The following is a 19,180-nucleotide window of genomic DNA, read 5'->3' as shown; positions in this document are numbered from 1 at the left end:
GCATGGCTGAAAAATCTTTGCTGTTCTGCAGCCTGGAGGCTGAGGTATTTGCTGCCCACTTGAGAAGGCGAGGTATGAGGTGTTCCCTGCACTGACCAGGAAAGCATCACAAATACCAAAAATAAAACAAAACAAAAAGCCCACTCTACCTTTCTCGCTTCAGTGATTCTTTTACAGATTTAGAGCCGCATCTGCTTTGCCCCGTGTCTGGCTTAAGTGAGTCACTACAATAGTTTCCAGAGGCTGATTTTGCTCTTTTCGGTTGCCAAGAGAATTCATGTATAAATTCTGTACTGAAGTTGAACGCTTGCCCTGAGGTGCAATGAAAATCATTCTCTTAAACAACCGCTACTGATAAGAATCGGAGGGGCAAAGGTAAGGAATTTGTTCATCTGGTCACATATTTATTTTAGGCTGCTGAAGTAACCTGCGGTTTCCTGAGGACAGCAAAAGGCCTTCAAACGTTGCAGCCATCTGAAGAAAATAAGTTCTACCTTTCCAACCGTTGAATTAACCACGTTCCCTTTAGAATGCAATCCTACCAGACTGGAAGCAAATGGATAACGATCTGCACTTTGTCTTTTATAAACGCGTTACGTTGGTTATGCCCCCTCTCTTGCAGCTTCTCAGTTCACAGCAGGTTCAGCGCTCCAACTGTTCAGACAGCTCCAGAAGATGGAAATGCAGGAGGGGTGGGAGGGGGCACTGTGATTTCCAGGCAGCGTCGTTTCATTTTGATGTTGTTTTCATCAGTTGCATGAGAAAACCCAACAGGCTGTTTGCATAACGTCCGCTTCCTTTGTTTTTAACAAATGTTAAGTGGGGAGTAAGGAAGAGGAGGGTTCTGCGTTTTGTTTGGTTTCGACGTCGAGTAATCCCTTCAGAAGGGGAACACAGCACACATACGATCGTATTTAAAGGCCGTTAGCGAAGCCAGTATCAAAACCCACCAGCTGATGAGCCATGGCCGCCATCAGTTCAGTTCTTGCCTTATAGTACCGTACAGTTCTGCTGTGGGCGAACCCTTTCTGTGCTTCGCTCCACAGGGGGTTGTCGTTTCTCCAGTTCCACTGGTAGTCACCGAAATGTTGCAGAATCGTAGTAGTTAAGATAGGTATGAGTGGGAATGTCTGGGTGTGGGGGAACAAACAGCAACAGACGGGCTGTGAGAATGGTATGTGCTGAAGGCTGAAGATTAGCGGGCCTTCAAAGTCCTGCAATGCATGTCCATGCGGGTCGTCAGGAAACAAAGGACCCAAGCAGGGAGCGGATGGCTCTGAGAGAGAGGCAGGGAGGGACGGTGATTAAGGAGAGCACCTGAAGGATACAAAGAGGTCTGTCCGCAGTCGGCACACGATTGCCAATGTGAGAAGGGTCCGAAGTCAAAACGACTCAGTAGCTGCTGCTCCTCGTCCCGAGCGTCGTCGCAAGCGGGCCTGGACCGACCGCGGCGCTGTGATCTTGGCGCTCGGGTGCTGCTTCTCGGACACATGAATCCAGGTACGTGTGAGTTCGAGAGCGTGCAGATGAATGTCATCGGTTTGGCTTTGGAATTAAATCCGCTTCCCTTTTGAGATCGGATGGCTTTAGGGCTTGCGGCGTTGCTGCTACAGCGTCGGTTGCTTGAGAAGTCCAAGCAGGGGGGCTGCTTGGAGCCGGCTGCTTCTCAAAATGGACCCAGACTGAGGAGAGCATGAGCTGGGAGCGGAGGGCAAGGCTGGGTGGGTGCAGGGCTTTCTTAGCAGTGTGCCTTCTGAGATCGGTTTGGGAAACGAGATCAGCGTGCCAGTCCAGAGTTTCAGGAGTATTTAGATTTGTCGGTGGTATCTATACATCGTCTTGATGTTTGAATGCAGCTTAAAAGGAGATTGCTCTGGGCCAAGTGCCACCTTTCCTTTCTCCCTCTAAAAGGTCACTGCAGGTTCCTGGGCACAAATGGAAGCAAACTTTGTCCTTGAAATCCGTAGGGTGACAGTGGATGATTTAGTTTTACTGGGTTTGGCCTACTTGTTGGCCTGGTGTCCCACGGGAGTTTAGTGCAGAGATCGGAGGCGTTGTGGTGATGCGGAGTTGGTGACAGCACGGCTTAACAGCCTGGCGACAGTAAGAAAACAGTCAAAAACCCCAAACCAAAACAACAGGGCTGTGTGCTCCACTCGGAACTGAACAGATACGGATGGTCCTAAGGCAAGGCCTTCAAGTAACAAGTGATGAAGGCTTCTGCTTTCTCACCTACAGCTTTCACTTCTGCGCATGCCCTTGGCTGCAGCTCCCTGCTGAGTGTCAGAGCTGCTCTCTGCTTTCCGGCAGTAACAGCCACTAATCTGAAATGAGAAGTGATTGCATCTCTGGGTCCTCACTTGTCAGTTAATTCGCATTCAGATGATTTTCTGTCTTCCAAAAACTGATTGTTCTTTCAATCTACGGTGTGCTAGGAGTGCTGTGCTCCCGAATAAGAAGCAGTTTGTACGTGGGAGACGACAGTCTGTAAGAGTATAAAGAAGGCTCCCATTGTGTTCTCACTTGAGTAGGTAAATTCACTGCAGAAATTGATGCTGTTTTTGTCAATGGATGCAGACACTGTTTGTGAGATTGTTGTATTATACATATGTTTGTATGCTGACAGTAATTGTGGATGACCAATACATATTACAACATTTCTAGGCAGTTTTCTTGCTGTGATTCGCAGTAATTCTGTTCAGCCTCATTTGTTCACAAAATACACCTTTATGTTGACAGATTAGAGGAAACCACGTTTTTGGGGTGATAGTATATCAAAGGTGAAACCAAAGTGGGAGAGCTGATTGGAATGTGCTGCGGACATATTTCAGTGAGAAGTCAGGAGAATAATTCTTTGTTTTTCTACCCCTTCCCTTTTGATTTTTTTTTTCTCCTTTGCTTTGCCTTTGATCCCCTATCTGATCTTAAAAATATCCCAGACTTACCCTTATCTGGTTGCAGAGGCCTATCCCTCCAGTTCTTAGCACATTTTTACCCACCCAATGTGTAAGGTCTGCATTTACTGTTTACCTTCTAACTGCATTCCTTTTGTATACTGCCTCTTCAGTTTCTAATTACAAACAAGCCTTAGGGGGAATCTCTAAAAGTCTGAAGTAAGTATGAATTTGCTACAAACTACTTCGGTGGCCCAGCCTCGTGCTTGAAGGAACAGCCTTCTGCCTTTTTACCTTTGGTAGCTGTAAAAAGGAAGAACAGGGAAAGGTCTGTGTCCCTCTGCAAACCCTACAGCCGGGCCGAGGCCAAGATTCTCTATACGTGTGTATCTTAACAATGTTTGTTTAAAACAGCAATATATCTGCTGCAATACCGATCCTAGGCATTCAGAATTGATTTGTTACTGTCGCGTATTGGGACCTGATGCATTTGGTTGCTTTTGCACCTGCCACAGCCCAGGGTAACCCTCTTGTAAAATCCCTTGCAAGAGAAAAATAGCTCGGTGTCTGGAGAACAGGATGGTCTTGCCAATGAGCTGTGAATCACTCCTGGTTCACTCGATGCATCCCTGTCTTGGTTTAATCTCTCCCGTCTATTAAACTTTAAAGTAATTAAACAAATATGTAATTGGCAGAAGCATTGAAATGATCACTTGACAGATTACAGATGTGACACCATCTTACAAAGAGGCAGTCTCTGTTTTGGAGAAGTTAGTGAAGCCAGAGAAAGAAGGATCAGACTTAAATGAAGGGATCTGATGGCTCACTCCAGAAGAGGGCAGTTCAGAGGGAGTTGCTTTGAGCTGATGATGGCCAAAGTGTAAGGGATTTTAAACAGACTGCAGTTGGAGAGAGATTTTCTGTCCCTGCAGTGGAGTAATTGATGGACAGCTGAGCTCCACCGTGCTGCCCTCACTCCCCTTCCTCAGAAGGACAAGAGGAGAAAACACGATGAAATTCATCTTTCGTTCACAGATATATTATGATCGTAAGCTCTGGTAAGCGGGTGGGACTTGGTAGCTACAGCCTAACAGCTGTCCTTGGGCCCGTGGCTTCAAAGCTGTGTTAGCAGCAGTCTGAATTTACAGGGAAACTTCAGACTATTGCTGAACGTAGTACTGGGATCACAGGAGAAGCTGCACGTTCCTCTTAGTGAATTAACCACCCCACTGCACACTTCTGCAAATGCTTTAACAGAAACCTGTCTTCACTATTCCTAATTCTTAGACTGGGAACCTGAACGTCACTGGAGAACTCCAGAGCAACTCTCCTTCCACAGCACAGGCTTCTTTCTCTTCACCCTTTGTGCTTTGGGGATACAGCCCAAGCTGGTATTGAAGTGATGATACTTTAAAGCAAGGCATTGAGATGGGATCAGAGGGAGGTTTAAATCTGGCAATTATGTTTGTCTCTTTCACAGGGCTTGGAGGAGACCATGCCGTTCAGAGCCAATCAGCATGACTTCTGCAAAACCAGCGCCTGGTGTTCTGCAAGGTCCAAACTCACACCTGCGTTGGAGTGCTTCCAGCTATGATGATACGACATCCGAAGGCAAGATAAAATCTGATTTTGACCTTCTTAGGATACTTAGAGTATGAAACGATAGCAAATTTATCTAGCTGTTCTGCTAATACTGTTCTTTTGCTGTTTTGTTTCCCTCAAATCACTTTCTAAGTCATTACAGCCATTTGTGATCAAGTTCTAAGAATACAGCACGTGTGTTTTATCAGGTAATTTCGTGACTTTGTTTTCAAATCTAATTGATAATTTTGCTGCTGTGACTATCTTGGATCTCAGAAATTAAGTATGAGTGGGTGGAGGCAGGAGTCCAGCAGGAGACTTCAGGTGCTACATTGAATACCAATGGTGTTTTAAGGGGTTAGCAGTTTATCTTGATCTTGCAATGAAGGTTGGACATGTGATTGCTTTGTAACTATATTATCTCTCCAAGCTTTTCACTATTGTTCTCTTGTTCATTGCCATCATTTCTGGAATGGATTTTGTGTCTGATCAGTTTTGATTATTTGATCAGTTGTGGTGAAGTCAGTGCTGCTTATTTCACCTTCTGCGCAGCGTAAGCTCATCCAGATGACTTTGCTCGCAAGAGCTTTGCTGCTTCTGCCTGTGCTTGAACAGTGGTAGTAAACAGGCAGGGATGACAATGTCTTTTCCCAGTTTAGGTCTGCAAGAAGCCAGATTTGGCAGTAAAACATTGTGTCACTACAGAATCACCGTTTGGAAACAGTGCCAGTTGAGATAGTTTTCTAAAGCTGCTCCTCCCAGGACAGGGATTTGTCTTAAATTTGATGTCCGTGCTCAACACATTTTGCATTACTACTGTTGTGCGTCAGCACTTCAGCACTGTCTGAAAACAGAATCACTTTGTGACACCTCGAGGTTAGAAGATGTTATCATTATCTGCTTTTCAGGATGAGAAACAACGGTTTTCTCATAGAAATATGACTTCACTTCTATTGTTCCAACTGCTGCTTTGATATAACAGGCTTCCATAGCACAGGTCTGCTTCTCCAGACAGCTCTTGGCAGGAGGTGGAGGTTTGCCTGCGGTGAGCAGCCGGTGGAGCAACATCACTGCTGGAGATCTGGTGCTGGTTTCTGCAGCCAGGGCAATGGGTTGCTATTTTCTGGCCTCATTTTTGCAAACCTTCCACTTTTTCTAGTATAACTTTACTTAACTCCACTGCAGACTTTATCACTTACAATAATATTTGTTAATACCATACATAATTACTGTTAACATTCAGATCATGGCCTGTGATTTTTTTGCTTGTTTTACAAAAGGAAGACCTGAGGCCTTCTTTGAAAATCTCAGTACTTCTCCTGAATATCTAGAAGCCCTTTAAAAACCTGGGACAAATTCAAGGTGCTGTTTCTCCATAGTAGTTGAATGTCTGTTTTGAGAGGTGGGGGAATGTATGAATTATAGGTTGCCAGAAAAATTTCAGGCACTGGCTTTGAAAAAATGTTCACAATGTGGCAGCTGACCGTGTATGCTGCTTAGATGACATTCGTATTTCACCTCTGTTCACTATTTCTGTAGAAAATACAGAAGATTTCATACAGCACAGTAAATAGTCTTTCTGTAATCGAGTAGTTCTGAGTTTTGGTGACAGGTAAAACTGAATTGGTCCACATCTTCTCTCCAGTTTTGACCTGTGCTGTAGTAAGGACACGCGTATTATAAGCTTATCCTTATTTTAATGCTCGATTTTCAACTTCAGTTTTAAATATTGGAATTTCGTAGTAATTGATTTTTGAAAGAACCGGTTAATATTGAGGGACATTACAGTTGTGCTTTTAAGGGGATTATTATTCAGTCAGAATTATGGGTTAAGTATATGGGTGTCCAGCCTTTTGGCTTGCCTGGGCTGTGCTGAGTGAAGAGGAACTGGGGCCACATTCCCAAAGGCTGCTCTGAAAGTAATGCCTCCTAGTTATTTCCATGGAAACCACAACCAATACAAGGAGCGAAGTAACACCATTTGATAGGGCGAATTCTCAGCTACAAAACAGTCTTTTTCAACAGAGTTGCCACCATTAGCTGTGCATTTTCACCTGTGACGAACAAGAGCCTGCATGCTGCACTCGTAGCAGTCTGCACCAGCAGAAGTGACCCACTGTCACCACTGCTGAAATGCACCACCACCACCTACAAGGTGCTCACATCCACATCAGGCTGGTTTGTTGCAGTTCTTAGTGAGTTCTCAGGGGATTTGTCAGATGTTTGACAAAAGTTTATGCTTCCTGTACTACATCCTTGAAAATGGTTGTTCATGTTATTCACAAGTGTTTGTACTGCCAGAAAGCTGCAACGTGAATGAGGCATGACTGTGAAGGGAGCTCACGTAAAAGCCTGGCAAAGAGATGTGATCAGATTTTGGATTGCAATTCTATACATGCCGTTTGAAAGCTCGCAAATAACATATTTATGTCAGCTGAAAAGGGGGTTGCAAATAAACAAGAGTTGATTTTTTTTATTTTTTTCTTGAAACCTATTCTCAAATACCTTTATCAGAATGGAAAGCACAGCTGGATATTTCCCCTGATCACACAGGGCTGTGTTTAGCCAACGTATCCAAAGGCGTGACATCATTTGCCCCCACTTGAGTTAGTGCGCTTCCCCGTGCCCTGGTTCCAGCCCACATGGGGTTCATAGTGCCTCAGTGTTGTGTTGGTACTGAGGGGCCCGGCTGGGCTGCAGGTGGGGCAGAGCCACCTCCATGGTGGCACAGGGCAGAGGATGGGCTGCATGTTGGAAGAGCCTGATTATAAGTATATCCACTATCGATTTTTTTCCCCAGTTTATGGTAGTGTTTTAAATCAAACTGGGAATAGTGCCAGTTAGACTGAGGAGGAGGAAAAGTAAGGGTGGTTTTTATTTGCTTTTTTACTTCATTCTAGTAGGTTTTCCAGGTGTTATTTTAAAACCTTTTTTTTTTTTTCCAGAGTCGATAAAGTTTTTCTAAAAATAGTTTTATCAAAGCAGAAAGTAAATGTGGAAACATTCAGAAGAATAGATAAGTGATAACACCCATAAAACATGCAAGTGAGTGCAAAGTCTTTCTTCCTATGTGGACGTTATCTACATTATTGTGAAAGAGCTTTTGATCCAGATGTTGTGGTTGTCCCAGTCGTCTTCATTTCTCTTTCCAGTCCATGAGTATGGCGTTGCTTTTTGACGTTTTCTGAAGTAAATGTGTGAGGGAGGAAGAGTTTCTGTAACTCACTGCTTGAAGTTGCTTCACTGTTTGGATGGAGCCTGCCTAACGTTTGCTCAGTAGTGTAAACATTTGGGCGAATGCTCACAGGTTCAAATAACTCAAAACCATTTGGCTCATGAAATAAAAGTTTTTTCCTGCTTGATTCCTTCCCAGAAGCTTGGGACATGTGGTGTTACGGATCCCTGAAGTGTCATTTCTGAGTTGTATGGTCTTTGCTGTGATGCTGTGTTACAGAGGTCTTCTCGAAAATGAAATTAATAAATTAAGTCCTTTTTGTTTGTATTTCCACATTTTGGATAACAGACTGTTTAGTTTCAGGGAGAGTGGTAAATGCCTGTTCCTTTTTTCTGTGTATTCTTGTAATCTTGAGCAGTAGAGTGTTTTTTCAGCAGTTTTCTGGAAGTTCTTGATGAAGAACCAGAGTTTCACAGATACTGGCTGAGAGGTTGCATCTCCTGGCATGGGTGGGATATCAGAAGTTCCAGGGTTGGGAGTGGACAAAAACTCCAAACAGGACAGTCATCTGGGCAGAGCATGGAGAGTGGGAGGCAAGCGTGGGAGGAAATGAGAGAGGCATAGGTGGAGCCATGATGACATGAGATCTTGTGTCTTGAAAGTGGGAGCCAAGAAGGCATTCTAGGGTGACTCCAACTTGACTGATGTAGAAGTACGTTCTGCCTCAAAGCAATTTGGTTCAAGTATGGAGTGTGGAGCATCACTTTGTTTTTTTTCTGGTTTATTCTCACATATAAAAATGACCACAAATACAAAGTTATGTTCTTTAACATGCTTCCATCAAGTAGGAGGTCCAAAACATCGACGTTCTTATCAAGGTTGAATTTTGTCAGCAATTTTGACTTTTATCTAATGGAAGGTGTCAGCCAGTGCTTGCTAAGGTGTACCATTTGCTGTGTAGGAGTGGTAGGTGTATTAAAGGAGTATATAAAGTTGCCCTATATCTAAAAATAAAAGATTTTGGCAGAAAGCAAATAGAAGTCTGCGTCACATGTTTTAATTTGAAAGAAATTGACTACAAATCAGATCTGGACATAAGAAAGTGTTTGTCTTCAAACTAACTGTGCTTCTGTTTGAAGGAGTTTATCTGTAAACTGTGTCTGGACATAACGAAAGATTTATTTTCATAGAATCATAGAATGGCCTGGGTGGAAAAGGACCTCAAAGACCATCGAGTTTCAACACCCCTGCTATGTTCAGGGTTGCCAACCACCAGACCAGGCTGCCCAGAGCCACATCCAGCCTGGCCTTGAGCCCCTCCAGGGATGGGGCATCCACAGCCTCCTTGGGCAACCTGTTCCAGTGTGTCACCACCTTCTGTGTGAAAGACTTCCTCCTAATATCTAACCTAAACCTCCCTGTCTCAGTTTAAAACTATTCCCACTTGTCCTATCACTGTCCACCCTCATAAACAGCTGTTCCCCCAAGTGTCAGAGAATAATGGTGCAATGCCTGAAACTTCATGCTTTTACTTATTTATTTTAATCTAAATGAAGTTTCTTACATATGCAGAATATGTGAATTAAAAAGGAGTATGCTTTTTCGGTGTCTCCCAGTACCTCCACAGTACTGTTTCTGCATGTTGAAAGGGCTATTTGTCAGTAGCTTAGCATTGGATAACTCAAAAGGTTCAAGGGGTAGGTGGGGCTGTGCTTTGAAATGACCTGTGCCACATCCGTTAGTTAAGCCAAAGAAATGAGTTGCCCTTGTTGTAGCATGCGTAGTGACTTAGCGTTTTCTTGCTTTGTGCCAGCCTGTTAAATGCCTGAATCCCCTTAAAAATCTGCACCAGCATGTACTTAGCAGGGGGGGTGGGTGGACTTAATGGTCTCTAGAGGAGGTCCTTTCAAACCCTTACAGGTCTGTATGATTCTGTGTATATATGGATCCTCAAACAAGATACTGCATAGTAACTGAAGTACTTATACAAAGGATTCGTACAGACAAGCTGCTGGCCAGTGGCTGCCTGAGACTATGCTCTCATTTGGTAGTGCAAGCAAGGTAGCTGCTCTGAAGTGAGAGTGGAGTCACAGTAAGGGCATGCTCAAGAGCAATTTTTCTGGAATGCCTAGTGTGCCATAAATCCACGCCCTGCTTCAGTTTACAGCAGCTCTTTTAGATACACATCCTCGTATCTTTATATGAAGTGGAATAGGTAAAATAACAACTTGGAAGAGTTTTAGTCCCATTGTAACAAGCGTGAGGAGAATATGGACAAAAGTAATCTCCAAGGTCTGTTGGATGAAGTAAATCTATGTTGGTTCTAGTTATTCCAGGGCTCACCAGGACTAACTGGACATTGTATGTGACTGTGAGAGCTTCTGTGCACCAGGCAGGCATCTGTAAATGAGGAGGTAGTCAGGAATTTTCTTCAGAGTTGGGGCTGATGTGTGTGAGTGCGTGATCCTACTGCTAAGAGCACACCTGAAATATCTGTGGATCTGATGCAGGTTCTCAACAGATTGGTGAAAATTTTGCTGAAAGGCATAATTGGTGTGAAAATATCTGACCTTCAGCCAGCACGTGCAAACTGGGAGAACTCACTGAGAGCAGCCCTGCAGAGAAGGACTTGGGGGTTCACCAGAGTGAACAAAAAGCTGGGCGTGAGTCAGTAGTGTGTACTTGCAGCCTGGAAGGCCAACAGTAACGTGGGCTGCATTAGCAGAAGGGTGATAACAGAGAAAGGGAGGGGACTGTCCCTCTCTGACTGACTTGCCCTTGTGAGATCTCATCTGGAGTACTGCATCCAGGCATTGGGCCCACAGCAGTGGGGGAGTGGAGCTGCTGGAGCAGGTCCAGAGGAGGGCCACAAAGATGGTCAGAGGGCTGGAGCAGCTCTCCCATGAAGAAAGGCTGAGGGAGTTGGGCCTGGAGAAGAGAAGGCTCTGGGAGGACCTCATTGCAGCCTTCTGGTACTTGAAGAGAGCTAGGAGAGTTAGGAGAGACCTCAGGTTTTTGTGTAATCTGATACTGATGGGACAAGAGGAGAGATGGCTTTAAACTAAAATAGGGGAGATTTGGGTTAGGTGTTATGCTGGAATATTTAAATCAGGGTGTTGAGGCACTGGAACAGGCTGCCCAGAGAAGCCAGGGGTTCCCCAACACTGGAGGTGCTCAAAGCCAGGCTGGATGGGCCCTGGGCAACCTAATCTGGTGGCTAGCAACCCTGTCCATGGCAGGGAGTTTGAAACTGGACGATCTTTGTGGTCCCTTCCAATCTAAGCCATTCTGTGATTCGTTCATTTTCGTGTCCTACACGTGATGGACTTACTGTAAGTGTGCAGCTCATGCACTGTGTGCCTGGGAGGTCTGAGTCATCCTGCCTGCGGTTGGTGCGCATGCATTGTGGGGCTGGTTTGTGTGTGCCAAGTGGTCATTTATCAAGCATTTTTAGGTACTTGATAACACAGTTGGAGCAGCAGTTACCTAACATGCAGGAAACACTGAGAAATAGCCAAATAAAATTTTTACAGTAAAGAAGAGGATCGGTGTGGGAAGAAAAAGGGGAGCTACAAGGCAGAATTGCACAGTCTCTTTAGCAGGACAGAGTGCAGTGGTTTCAAACTAAAAGAGGGGAGATTTAGACTGGATATAAGGAAAATTGTTTTTTTTTATGATGAGGGTATTGTAGCACTGGAACAGGTTGCCCAGGGAGGTGGTGGATGCTCCATCCCTGAAGATATTCAAGGTCAGGCTGGATGGGGCTCTGAGCAACTTGTTGTAGCTGCAGGTGTCCCTGTTCAGTGCAGGGGAGTTGGAGTAGATGACCTTGTAAGTGCCTTCTAACACAAAATGATTCTATGATTTTAAACCCCCAGAAACTTGATGATACCGTTTCCTTTACTGGTGGCTAATTTATGTGTTTTATTTCATAAAGCACTACAATTATTGTATAGTTTTGGATGTTTGGTATATTCATTGCTTTCTATAGGCCAGGCTTTAACTTGGTACCTTGAAAGAAACCTTGGAAGACTTTAGATATTGGCCTTTCCTCTTTATGTCATTTCTATTACTGTGGAAGTCCATATTCGTGACTCAGGATTTCCATGTGAACCTGTGCTTTTCCATTTCTTACTCTTGTGTTGTGTTGTGATGCTGAACAAATATCATTATGACACCTTTACTGGTTCTTACTGACTGATAATGGCTTACAGTATGTAAGCCATTATGAATGAATTATGATGCGGAGTTTGAGACAGAAACCTCCCTTGGGTTCACTGGGATAACTGGGAGCTGGGAATATGGCTGGAGTGAATAGACCCTGTTCATTATTTTTATTACATATTTTGACTGCCCAGATTGACTTTTTTGTTTTTCCCTGTGCTTATTTATGTTACCCTCACCCAGCATGCCTTCAGTTTATATTTTTACTGCTGTAAGTTTGAGGGGATCTCTTTGCAGTAACTGCTTAAGTCAGTTTGTAGGAGTATCGCTATCCAGTGATGTTTTTGTTATATCACATGCACACTTCAAATGCCAGTGTCCTCTGCTGGATAGCCTACAAGGCATTTGTTACACTTTCTCTGTTGAGTCTGGGAGCCTTCTGACACGAAGATGTGCAGGTGAACCGGTGTCAGTAATCTCGTCCCATGTGCTGACCGTTAGAAACTCATCCTGGAAGTGCTGTGGGGAAATGACTGTCACTGCACTGATTGGTTGGCAAGCAAAAACAAATGTTACTTCTCCCTAAAAACTTCTTTAAATTCTGAGAAAGACTTAACGATCGTCCTCCAGGCTTCTTACCTGTGCTCTATCACTTGAATGGCCACTGAAACTGGACACGGGGTTTAAGCTCACAAGATCAAGAAGGGAGAGTATAACCTCTGTGGATTCAGATGAACGGCAGAGCTGCTGCAAATGTTTCGTTAGCATCACATTCCTTAAACATATGTCTGGTCTGGTTGTTGGGTTGTTACCTCAAGATATTTTTTCAGAATATGCTTGAACATACTTGAAAAGTAGCATACTGTGTGTTGGTACGGATAAACTTCAGCTGGTGGGCTGTGTGAGTTCCCAGGTGAGAGCAGAGGTCTGACTGCTCCTTTCTTTTCTTTTACTTGCACAAGTCTTTGCCTTCTAAAGCAAAGCGTGAGGTCTGCTCTTTTCAACCTGAATAACTGCAGTGTCTCCGTAGCCTGTGTGAGCAGAGCTGTCTTGGAGATGAGTACAGGTCAGGGGCAAACAAGCAGAGACAAGACAGCCTTTCTACTGCAGAAATCCCACCAAATTGCAGCTCTGTCTCTTCATCTGATTCACCCTTCATCTAAACACCCTTCATCCACATAACCTTTACTGCTTTCTCACAGAGCACTTGTTTCCTGCCTCAAAAGGAAAGACTGGAAAGTAGTGGACTCGGTCTGCCCTCCTTTCCTGCCATGATTAATGACTGGCTAGGTTATGACGGCTTTAGCTGTTGCAAATAACTTAAATCTGTCTTAATTACATTTTAAGCATTTTAGATTACTGTATTTATACATTTGATCATCTTCTATGTAAGTATATATTTTAAATAGGTTGATTAAAGAGGCTTTTCATTCTTTCCTGATAGAAGCAATAGGGAACCCGAGCCTCCTTGCAAGGCTTGTTTTGAAAAAATCTAATAATTATAGAATGAATGAGTGATCTGTATTGCTTATTTGTGATGCCTCATCTGGATCTGCCCTTGCCTGTGAAGCTTCCTTTGCTCCTAAATTAATTAAATAACTCTTATTAAAGGAAGGCCTTTGATTTGAGAGCTGGGAAACGTGTTTGCACAGAGGTTACACCCACTTCTTTATCTGAGAGCATCCTTGAATGATAACACTATGTCATAATTAGGCACGTCAAACAAGTTATAAGTTGATTCATTGTCTTTACGTGGTCCCAGAGGAAGAGGTGAAGGATGACTGTTCTCCAGAGGAGGCTGCAGAGAGCAGTGTGCATAGTGTTTCTTAAGTGATTGGTATTCTCAACTCCTGGTACCTCCTTAAGAATGTAACTGCTAACATTTAACTTCTGGAACTCTGAAACATCCCTGAAGTGCAGAGCTGGAGGAAGCAAATGTTGCTAAAATAAAAGGAGTGTGAGCATAAACGCAATGTTTGTGTGTGAAAGTAATGTAGCTGTATTGGATAAGGAGACCATTATAATTCACCTTATGGAGGTAAACTAAAATCTTCAGAATGCCAGTCAGCACAATGCTTGCATACCTTCTGCCTCTTTTGTACAGTTTAATGTGCACATTTCAGCAAGTGTGTGCACTTAGTCCTTTTCTGCAACTTGTGAAAGTAATCAGTATCATTTTGAATAGAGAGCTCCAAGCAACCCTTACGAATACTTTGTTTTTGTAGTGATTTTCAAAAGCCAGTAAGTACTGCTTGATACAGAAGTAAGTTCCATCTGAACGCCAGGCTCTGGTGTCACAGCTGGAGCAGAGAGGCCGGGAGGTTGCTTCCTACCTTATCCATTTTGTGATTATGTGAGAGTGATGCTTTTTTAATGGCTTATTATGCAACTTTGCAGCTGCCATGAGATGAGAAAATGGTATAGGATAAACTCACGTATGTAGGATTTGGGGATTTCTGGCATTAAATGAGAAGATCAGACCCATTGAACAAAAGTGGAATCCAATTAATATCTTCTAGATGAGGTCAGGGGTCAGTCTTCAGATAATGCTGATAAAGCATAGGCATTAGTTAACAGTCATAAAGCAAAGACAGGTTGTCATATGGTGATTTTCTTCTTCTCACAAGGAAAATCAGCAACTTATTTACCTTCTAAGATGTTAATTCTAAACACAATAAGGGAGCGGTGAAAGCTGGTTATGAAAAATTAATAAAAGAAGCTTTTTCAGTGTTAAGGCCATTTATGCTGAGAAGAAAATGAAAATTCTAATTGCAATGCTAATTTTAGAAGCGATGGAGGAAGAAGATGGACCTTCCATCCTCCTCCAAATTGCATTAGAAAATTTCAGGAGTTGACGCATACCTGGAAGACATGTTGGTGCTGCAGAACCCGTGTTCCCAGCTCCAGCTCTTGGGATATTTCTGGGGAGCTGAGTCAAGGGAGGCAAAAGCATCTGGATGGTATTCAGCTAAATATCAGATGGGTTGTGTTCTGTATCGGTGATATTTTGGTTTTCAGACTTCCGTGATCTGAAATCTTCCTAAAGAAGCTTCTGTTTGTTTTATCATTAAGATCATTTGGCACCAGAGGGGACAAGGTCACTCAGGATGATATCTGCACACTTGGGAGTTTACTGATGTGAAAAATGGAGATATTCAGGCATCTCCATGAGAGGTCAGCGGTCAGGTGAGCAAGGGGAACACAAAATTTAAGGTGTTTTTAATAACACTGAGGTAAACAAAACAAAGGCTCTTCTGCAAAGGACAGACTGGGAAGTCCTCCATTACTTTGGGGAAATGTTAAACCAGTGCTTCAGATCCTTTGCACAAGGAACGGCATTCTAAACACTGGAGCAGGGAAGGAGGCAGGAGAGAACATGAAGATAGAATAGGAAATAGAACTTTCAGTTTCACAGAGCATCCTGAAATAAAGAATGCACGACCTACATCTGGTTTTGGCTCAAGCATATCGGTGCAGGTTAGTGAGTAGATATTACTTAATGACTGCTGTAAGTTCAGCTTATTTCTATCCTTCCTGAAAGATAGCAACCTGAAAGTGCAGCCATCATGCTGTTTTTTGCAAAGATCTTGTGCACACAAACATAAACATGTGCATAGCAAAAAGGACTGCAATTCATATCTGAGAAAATGGATCCTGGGTGCTTGCCAGATACAAGTTATATGGAGTAACAAGAACAGCAGCTAAACTGGGTTCTCAGGTGGTTATTACATGGTCTTAAAAAAAAGGCTATTTTTTTTAACCTACATGCAAGCGTAATGGTTACTTTTGCGAGTGAAATGGCAAATAAGCAAATAGGAGTTACTAGAATACAGGTCAGTGGCCTGTTGAAGGCGTTAGTATTCATTGCTGATGTGATCTGATCCAAGAACTGGTTGTCAGCAGCAGCCCAGTCCTTCTCCTGCACCAGCTCTGTGTTCTTGCTGTTCAGCTGTTGCTAGCTGCTGCTGGCCTGATCAGAAAAGCAACAAATTTAATGTCCAGTTGTCTGATTTCAGATGGTCTCTTCTGAGCTTGACTTCATCTTTCCTGATAAACAGAGGTTTAGAATGTGTTTTCCCACTCTGATAACTATATGCAATTCATTACTGTACTAAAATTAATCAACAAGTTTGGTTAATTATACTTTTTGTATAATTCCAACAGTTTTCTAAGATTAAAATAATGCCAGACAGCTGACTTGCAAGGAACAATTTTTCCTCGTTATCTCCTAACAAAACAACTCCCAAAATCCCTTAACCAGGTTAGATTAATCAATAGATTGATTACTTTTTAATTTGCTACAATAAGCATTAACATAATAAAACAGCTTTATAGCTATGTTAAAAACCACCATTCAAGCTCAAAGATCAGAAAGTGATACACAAATAACCCCAAGTTTCTTACAGAAGATCTGTATCTGTTTCTGGGCGAGGTAGTAGTTAATAACATGACCTGAACTCCTAATTCCTACAGGCACTCCCATTTCTGCTTAAAATAGAAAGTGGCACTGTAGTTCACACAGAGGGAGAGGCTGAAGAGAAGCAAGATCGGGGTGGCACAGACCCTTCTCCTTCACCTCCTCCCTCTCTCCAAGCCAGACGCTTCTCTCTAATCTGAGCCAGACCTATCTGTCAGTGCACCCTGACAGCTTTGCCATCTCCTCTGCTCGTTTTGGTATCCTGTACCAGCCTCCTCCAGCCAGCCCCACCATGTTCCTCTGCACTCACTGTGTAAAGCAGTGCCCGAGTTCTTTGAGCCTCTGACCTCCAAACCCCTCTCCCTACACAGACACCATTCTCATTTCTAGGCTGCGCTTGCCCTGACCTCATTGGTGCCTCAATAGCTTTTCCCCATTTTGCTTGCTTAGCTGCTTCCTATCACACCTAACTGCCTTTTTCCTAATTTTTAGAATCATAGTCATTAGGGTTGGAAAAGACCTCTAAGATTATCAAGTCCAATTGATGAATTGTCACCATCAGAGCTTTGGTAGTCCCTGGCTCTGTCTCACATTCTCTACTGGAGTCACTGGTACTCCTCCTCAGATTTGTCTCCCTTCTTACTCATCCTGAACCATTCATTAGTTGCTAGACCCTAATCTCACTATCTAGCCAACTCTGGTGACTATATCCCCTTACTATTAGATAATCACTTCTTGTCAGACTCTAATCTGTTTCCTTTTCCAGTCTGTTGTTTCTACATGCCTTTATTTGGGTTAAATGCCTCTCCCTGCTGTGGCAGTGAGCAGTGTCATGAAGGCCCAGCAGCCTCCCTGGCCATATCCCTGTGCAGGCCTCACCTGGCTCACCTTGCTGCTTTGGGCTAGCGTGTGCTTTGCAGACTGTGCATACTCTGTCCGGCTTCCTTTTTGTCTTCAAAAACAGAATGGTGATTTTAAACATGAAGATGAGAGGTGAGCTGGTGTTGTCAGTAGAGGTTTTGATACCTACTTCAGAAGGGCCAGAATTTGTCTCATGATGCTCTTTGTTTTTTATTTCCGTGCTCGTAGTAGGTTACCTCTCTGTAGGTTACCTGTGTATGGGTTTCTTCAGGAATGAATTGGAAACACAAAAAAGCCATAGCTAAGCGCTCGGAAATCCAAATACAGCCATATAAGTTCTTTGCCTATAAAACTTGTTTCTTATTTATTGTATGAGTCTTTGTTATATAGCGTACCCCTCAAATAATATTCTATCTGAGCAAGTTTTGCCCCAGATAGAAGCACATCTGGTAAGGCTGAACATCATGAGTATATTCTGCTCTGTGGTAGTTCTGGCTTTTTAAATTATTATTATTTTTCCCTTGTATATAAAGTCTGTAGGGAAGTTGTATACAAAACCTGTCACCCCATCACAGCATTTGGGAAGCTGTCTAGCACAGTATGTTATTTTTATTTTGCTAGTGAGTCTAACTTAATAATTCATAAGACCTTTTCTACCTTTAACACTTGAGTACCATGGAAGGAGTGGCCTTATGTTATGTTTGCCCTTGAGATTCTAGGAGGAATTTTTGAAAGTGATTTTTTTTTAACTTTTTTTAAGGGAATTTTAAGGGCATTCACTACACTAATGGAAAGTGGAGGAGATTGGAAGTGGGCCTGGAGGGGCTAACACCTCTTTCAAAACTGTGGGAGAATTAAAAGAAAAAGCAGAAGGATATCAGTGAAGGAGGCAGAGGAGTTCAAGCACCTGTACGAAAAACAGGAAGATGAGGATGCAGCACCCAGGCTGAGGTCATTGTAAACTTTGGCAAGGCAGGTTTCTCGAAATTAAAGATTGCGTTACGTCTGAATGTCACTTAATATGAGAAAGGGTGTGGTCCAGTGTCCTTTTGTTTAGTAGGTGTAGATATAATAGCAACAAGTTTGAGAAATCCAGCTTCTAGAACAGCAGCCTTTCAAGAAGCCAGGCTGGTGGGACCCTCTTTGCCTGCTCACCTGACCCAGGCATCTGCAGTGGCTGGCTGCTCCACTGCGGGCGATGGTCTTCTGTTCTCTCCCACAGCAACACATAAAGATGCATGGACAGATGCTGTGCAGGGCAGCCTGGTTGCTTGCCAGGCTGTAGGCTTCTGTGGATCTCCAGCACACCACCCTCTTGCCCAAGGGCTAGAAAAGTGGGATCTCATATCCTTTGGCTCTCCTGGAACTTCTGAGCATAACCTGAAGCTCATTTCTGCTAAGCTTAGCTTTGTTTTTATTCCCGTGAATACTATATATAAAGAAAAACAAAGACAGCAAAAAGATGGATATAGTAATGAAAAAAAGATGCTGATTGTCATTTATGGTTTTACAGAAATCTTACTCCTTGGCCATGATGTTGATTTGCTGTCTCTAGAAGAAACTGCTTTTGTGGGAAAGGAATAATGCAGACATTCCATGCATCCTTGGTGACATTGTAATTGAAGGATAGCAGACAGAACTGAAAGTGGATAAGGTGTGAGTGATTTGGCTGCTTACTTTTCTAGCTACAGAAGTGTGTTGGTACACATACAGACCTTCAGCCATTGCTGTCATAGTCTTTAATGTAAATACATGACCAATATAAATTAGAATTTCACTTGATATGGGAAAATTCTGGCAAAGAATAGACAAAAACCAAATAGACATAGAATTTTTTTTTTTTGCAATAGTTTTTCTTCCACATTATGGCCTAATTTATATTTCTTACCTGTGAACGTCTATGTGCTGTTTTAGTTCCACCTAATTTTATCTTTAAATTATAAATATTTTGAGATGAATCCAGAAAATGAATTGAGCAAAGTTGCTTGGAAAAACTATTTGCTCCATTCTTAAAATCCCCTTTAAAAATATATATTTTGTGGCATTGATTCAGTTTGGCATATTGGCGGTCTGCTCAAGCTAGAACTT

General features: G+C 43.0%; 1 long non-coding RNA gene across 1 annotated transcript; it reads right to left on the bottom strand.

The window, feature by feature from the left end:
- Window positions 1-380: 380 nt before the first annotated feature.
- Window positions 381-2,251, bottom strand: LOC121110518. The gene is made up of 2 exons (XR_005859200.2): window positions 1,318-2,251; window positions 381-1,214 (listed from the first exon to the last, which is right to left on the bottom strand). It is a non-coding gene; the product is annotated as an uncharacterized LOC121110518 (long non-coding RNA).
- Between the last annotated feature and the right edge of the window lie 16,929 nt (window positions 2,252-19,180).

Source organism: Gallus gallus, chromosome 4 (genome assembly GCF_016699485.2).
Source record: "Gallus gallus isolate bGalGal1 chromosome 4, bGalGal1.mat.broiler.GRCg7b, whole genome shotgun sequence".
Taxonomy (NCBI): domain Eukaryota; kingdom Metazoa; phylum Chordata; class Aves; order Galliformes; family Phasianidae; genus Gallus; species Gallus gallus.
The sequence above is the reverse complement of the archived record's forward strand: the minus strand, read 5'-3'. Positions and strand labels throughout refer to the sequence as shown.